The following is a 7,060-nucleotide window of genomic DNA, read 5'->3' as shown; positions in this document are numbered from 1 at the left end:
GAGAGAGAGAGAGAGAGAGAGAGAGAGAGAGAGAGAGAGAGAGATAATACCAACTACAACAACAAAAATAACAAAAAGCAAAACCCACTCATCTTTAAAATCTCTCAGCATCAAGAGTCTTAATTCCCCAACAAAAAGAAACAAGCTAACAGATTGGATATGTAAAGGACCCAACATTTTGCTGCATACAGGAAATATATCTCACTGACAAAGACAGACAATACCTCAGACTAAACGACTGGAAAAAGAATTTCTAAGAAAATGGTTCCAAGAAACAAGCTGGAGTAACCATTCAAATAAATCCAATGAAATAGTCTTTCAACCAAAAGATATCAAAAGAGATGGGGAATGATGACACTTCATACTCATCAAAATAAAAATACACCAAGATGAACTCTCAGTTCTGAACATCTATGCCCAAATGCAATGGTACCCACATTTGTTAAAAATAAAAATATTAGTAAGCCTCAATATACACATTTAACCTCAGAAAATAGTAGTAGAAGATTTCAACACCTCACTCTCATCAAAGGGCAGATCCTGGAAACAAAATCTAAACAGCGACACACTGAAACTAACAGAAATTAAGAACCAAATCTATTTAACAAATATCTATATGACATTTCACCCTAAAACAAAGGAGTGTGTCTTCTTCTCAGCATCTTGTGGTGCCTTCTCTGAACTAACTATATAAATGGACACAAAACAAGCCTCAACAAATACAAGAAGATAGCAATAATCCCATGAATTTTATCAAATAACCACAAAATTAGTCTGGCTTCAATAACAGCAAAACAACAGAAAACTTTCATCATCACGGAAACTGAATTACTCTATACTCAATGTTAACTTGGTCAGTGAAGAAATACAGAAAGAAACTAAAGATTTACTAGAATTTAATGAAAATGAAGGCAGAGCATACCCAAACATATGCAACACAATGAAAGCAGTGCTGATAGGAAATTTCATAGCACTGAGTACCTTCATAAAGAAATTGGAGAAATCCTACACTAGCAACTTAATGGATCATCTACATCTTTGAGAACTAAAGGAAGCACAGACACTCAGAATGGATAGAAGGGAGAAGATAATCAAATGGAGGGCTAAAATCAACTGATTAGAAACAAAGAGACCTATATTAAGAATCAACAAAACTAAATGCTGGTTCTTTGAGAAAGTAAAAAAGAGAAAATCCTGTAGCCAGACTAAGTAAAGGGCATAGAGACATTAACCAAACTACCAAAATGAGAAATTATAATTGAGACATAACAATAGAAACTGAGGAAATTAATAAAATATTCAGATCCTATTAGAAAAGCCTATACAAAACAAATTTGTAAAATCTAGGTGAAATAGATGATTGTCTATTTGTTCTCCATCGATTATTCTTTTTAGGGATGAATTAGTAGAAAGATATTTTGTAAATTCAGTTTTGTCATGGAATATCTTGGTTTCTCCATCAATGAGAATTGAGAGTTTTGCTGGGTATAGTAGCTTGGGCTGGCATTTATGTTCTCTTAGAGTCTGTATGACATCTGCCCATGATCTAATAGCGTTCATAGTCTCTGGTAAGAAATCTGGAGTAAGTCTGATAAGTCTGCCTTTATATGTTACTTGGCCTTTTCCCATTACTGCTTTTAATATTCTTTCGTTGTTTTGTGCATTTGCTGTTTTGATTATTATGTGACAAGAAGAATTTCTTTTTTGTTCCAGTCTATTTGGAATTCTTTAAGCTCCTTTTATATGTATGGGCATCTCTTTTTTTAAGTTAGGGAAGTTTTCTTCTATAATTTTGTTGAAGATATTTACTGGCACTTTAAGTTGGGGATATTCACTCTCTTCTATACTTATTATCATTAGATTTGGTCTAAACGATAAATGTGTCCTGGATTTCCTGGATTTGGGGATTAAGAGATTTTTGCATTTTGCATTTACTTTGACTCTTGTGTTAGTGTTTTCTATGGTATATTCTGCCCCTAAATTCTCTCTTCTATTTCTTGTATTCTGTTGGTGATACTAATGTCTATGACTCCTGATCTCTTTCCTAGGTATTCTATTTTCAAGGTTGTCTCCATTTATGATTTCTTTATTGATTCTATTTCCATGTTTAGATCCTGAGTGGTTTTGTTCAATTCTTTAACCTGTTGTGTGTTTTCCTGTATTTCTTTCAGGGGTGTTTATTTTTCTTCTTTAAGGGTTTCTATCTCTTTACCTGTTTTCTCTTGTATTTCTTTAAGGGAGTTATTTCTGTCCTACTTAAAGTCCTCTATCTTCATACTGGGATGTGATTTTAAATCAGAATCTTGCTTTTCTGGTGTGTTGGTGTATCTAGGGCTTGCTCTAGTGGGAGAACTGTACAACCACCCTTTTTTTTTGCTTATGTTCTTGTGGTTGCCTCTTGCCATATAATGTATGTACTCATTGATAAGTGGATATTATCCCCAAAGTTCAAAATACCCATGTTACAACTCTCAAACAATATGAAGCTTAACAAAAAGGAAGACCAAAGTGGGGATGCTTCACACACACTTAGAAGGGGGAACAAAATAATCAGAGAGAGGGGGACCTGAGAGAAGAGAAGAGGGGGAAAAGAGGGTGACAAGGAAGAGATAAGAGAGAAGAGTTCCAGGAGAATGAATAGATATAAACAACAGTGTGGATTAGGGAATGTGGGGGAACCACTAGAAAGTCCCAGACGCCTGGGATGCAAGATGCTCCCAGGATTCAATGGGGTTGACATTCTCTGAAATAACCAATAACGGGGGGTTAGAATCTTAAAAGACTACCTCAAGTAGATAGACATGGCCTCCACTAGAGGAATGGGGTTACCCACATATCTCGAAAAATTTTAACCCATAATTGTTCCTGTCTAAAGAAAATGCAGAGATAAAAAATGGAGTAGAGACTGAGGAAAAGTCATCCAGAGACTGCCCTACTTTGCGATTCATTCCTTTCAAAGACACTAAACCCTGACACTATTGCTGGTGTGAAAAAGTGCTTGCAGACAGGTGCCTGGTATGGCTGTCTTCTGAGAGGTTCTGCTGCCACCTGACTAAGACAGATGTAGATACTCACTGCCAACCATTGCAGTGATCCTGGGGAATGAAAGAGTTTAGGAAGTATTGAAGAAGCTGAAGGGGATTGCAACCCCATAGGAAGAAAAACAATATCAACTTACTAGACACCACGGAACTACAAGCAAGTAAGCCATCATCTACCAAAGAGTACATGGTGGGTACATGGCTCCTGCTACATATGTATCAGAGGACTGCCTTCTCTGACATCAATTGGGAGAGGAAGCCCTTAGTCTTGTGGAGGCATATTTCCCCAGCAAAAGAGAATGCTGAATGGGTGAACAAGGACAGGGTGGGTGGGTCGGGGAGTCCCTCTTAGAGTCAAAGGTGAGAGGAGATGAGGTTTGGCTTTTGTGGAAGGGAGTGGGGCAACATTTGAAATGTAAATATAAATATTTAATAAAAAATCAATAGTAAATCACTCAAACAACTAAGATATCTTCTGTCTGTACAAGTACAAACAGAAGCTGTTCATTTTTATTTCTTGAATATCCTATATCATTTTCTGTCTTGAAAATGACTAAAGAATCTTTCTGTTCAGAAGTATATTTGTGCCACATGCTTTTGTGATTATGGTGTATGACAAACAAAATATTGCAAGCAATAAAGGAGTTTTGAGGAAAATTAATAATTGATAACCTTAAGGAAATTAACAAGAATATGAAGAAATTTGTATTATACCTTGTCTTAGAATGAATAGTTCTTTAGATAATAAAGTAAGCAATTGATGCATATGAATATATTACATATATATTACATGTAATCAATTCTAAGAAGCATCGAATTTATAAAAATAAAATTTTATAATATATGTTGGATACTTGCTCTAATACTTTGATATAATCAGGAATCTGCATGTCCACATGCTGAAGGTCCTTCACCTTACACCAGTTAGCATGGCTAAAATCAAAACTCAGTTGATGGCAGATGCTGGCAAGGATGTGTAGAGGATGAAAAATCCTACATTGCTGGTGGGATTGCAAGCTAGTACAACAATTCTGGAAATCAGTCTGGCATTTCCTCTGAAAATTCAAATAGTTCTACCTAAGGTCCCAGCTATACCACTCCTGGGCATATACGCAAAAGATGCTCTAAAGTATAAGCAGATATTAATCTCCACAGATGAGAAAATTTAAGGAGAATGAATGAAAAAATGCTTTAAAGATATGTAAAAGTCTTGTCAGGGCAAATTCTCAGGATATTCCAACATGGTCTATATGGGATTTCTGGGAATGTTAGCCTTGTATGTCAAAAATTAGAGCCTGTAAATCGGCTTACACAGTAAATAGAAGGGAATTTAATTAAAGTAAAATACGGAGATGTATAAAGATTGAGCCATTTGATCTCTTTTTTTTGCTTTTCAAAATATTTTATTGTTTCTTTTATATTTTGAGCTTATAATACAATTACATCATTCTCCTTTCCCTTTACTCCCTAAATCCTCTTGTATACCCTCCTTGCTTGCTTTCAAATTCATAACCCATTTTTTCACAAACGGTTGTTACATACACATTTATATGTAACATTTATACATTTGTATTACTAAATATATAAACACGCCCTGCTGAGTTTGTATAATGTTACTTGTGTGTATGTTTCTGGGCTGACCACTTGGGATTGATGAGAGCTTGGTGGGCTCTTCCCTGGGGAAGGCTGTTCCCGCCTGCTCTCATCATCCTTAGTGCTTAGACTCAGTTCCCTGTACATTATAGCATCATCCAAGTACTATGTCCTAGAGATGACCTCACAATGGTATTACTAGTTATAGTGAATTGCATATATTAGTAACCTTTATAAATGTAATATTCTTTATGATTTACTGTCATTTACTGTCAACCAAGGATTATTGTAAATGTTTCACATGTAATAAGTAGTACTGATATACTATCTCATGTACAACTACATGTGGTAGTAGAACTGATGTGTTCTATATTTATTCTAATTATATATGTGTATATATTGTCTAATTATTCATATTCACATATGTTCCCATTATTTATATGAATTACAATGGCCAGAGATGAGTCCTATAAAATGGTACCTTATTCAGATGAGTCATGCATTGTCTGTAGTTTGAGAAATGTCTGGATAGTTGGATGATGTTGACAAACTATGTAAGTATAACTCCATTATCAATTTAGAGTTCATTTACCTATGATTACACATTTAGAATTAGAAAAAAAATTCTGAAGGACAAATGTATTTACATACTGCTTATGACAAACACCAATTAGCTATTCTCATTTTAAATTTTTTTGCTTCCTTCTCTTCTTTTTTTAAAGTTAGATATTTTCTGTATTTACATTTCAAATGTTATCCCCTTTCCTGTATTCCCCTCTGAAACCCCCATCTCCCCTTCCCCTACTCATCAACCCACCCACTTCTGCAACCTTGCCCTGGTATTCCCATATACTGGGGCATAGAGCCTTCATAGGACAAAGGATCTCTCCTCCCATTGATGAACAACAAGGCCATCCTCTGTTACATCCTCTGCAGCTGGAGCCATGGATCTCTCCATGTGTACTCTTTGGTTGGTGGTTTAGTCCATGGGATCTCTGGGTTATACTGGTTGGTTCATAGTGTTCCTCCTCTTATGGGGCTGCAAACCCCTTCAACTCCTTGGATACTTTCTTTAGTTCCTCCACTGGGGACTCTGTGCTCAGTCCAATGGTTGACTGAGAGCATCACCTCTGTATTTGTCAGGCACTGGTAGAGCCCCTGAGGAGATGGCTATATCAAATGCTCCTGTCAAGCAAGCACTTGACCGTAAAAACTAATTAGATCGAAAGCAGTGGGTAGGAAGCCTAACCTATCAGACAGTAGAAGCTTAGGTCTTGAGAATTAAATAAAGATAAAGGGTCATACTTCACTATGTACTCACAGTAATATTAATCTCCAGTGTAAGGGAGGATTTAAGTATACATAGGTGTATAAAATATTGAGGCGTTCAATCTTAAATTATAGATAGAAAAGCAGGAGTTTGTGAAGAAGCACTATATCAAGGTTAATATTTGTTTAGGTTACTTTAATTGCTTTGAATTATTTCAATTACTAAAGTGTGTGGGGGTTATAAGTTTGGTGGTTATATTAAAATCCCTCTGGGAGATAGGTCAAGCTATACCTTTAATGATTCACAGTTACTGGATGAAGGACATGCTGTTTGGGAAGACAGGCTCTGTATTTGTATTAAAAGGAAAGGAGAAAGGGCTCTGAACTCCTTAGAGAGTGACATGGATCAGAGATGACAGGGGAAGTACTCCCGAGGATCTTGAAAAATTCAAGAAAATAAAACAAGATAGGCGAATATACCTGCTTATTCTTTCATATGGGAACAGCACAGTAAATTGCTTAGAAACAAATTGTCCCTTGCAAATACTTGAGGTAAAATGAGACAAAAAATCTAGTTGGTTATGGACTCGTTAAGATTCTTCATACCCTCCTAAATATGGTATATATGAAGATTTATGGCAATTGGTTATCAATAAAGTCAACTCATAAAAACCAGTTGTCTTTAACCTGCTCAAATAAGGAGGAAAGTTTCATCCTTAAGTGACCTGTGCACCTAGCACAATCCACACAAATATCTTAATCACACTATAATTTTGGTTGTGAGATTTCTATATTTACAAAATTACAGCTTTGACAAAATTCATCCTCAGTGTTACAGAACTGACCTGCTGTTCCAGTTCCCCGCTTCCTGATTCTGTCCAGAGATTTGCTTCGAAAACAGCTTCAGGAATTGCTACTGATTCCACATGATCTTTCCTCATCCAAACTTTCAGACAGATCCAATCACAACTTAAGTCAAGAACTGAGTCTTCTAAGCACACAGACTGGTTAGTAGATGCTAAAGTTAGATTTTCTAAGTCTAACAAAGCTTCTAATTTTCCTAGCCCTTCCAACACTGTTAAAGAATTTCTCATCATCACTATTCAGCAGGAAGAGACCACAGAGAGTTTTCAACCCAATTTCGTGGGTTTGGAGAA

Source organism: Mastomys coucha, unplaced genomic scaffold (assembly GCF_008632895.1).
Source record: "Mastomys coucha isolate ucsf_1 unplaced genomic scaffold, UCSF_Mcou_1 pScaffold7, whole genome shotgun sequence".
NCBI classification, from domain to species: Eukaryota; Metazoa; Chordata; class Mammalia; order Rodentia; family Muridae; genus Mastomys; species Mastomys coucha.
The sequence above is the reverse complement of the archived record's forward strand: the minus strand, read 5'-3'. Positions refer to the sequence as shown.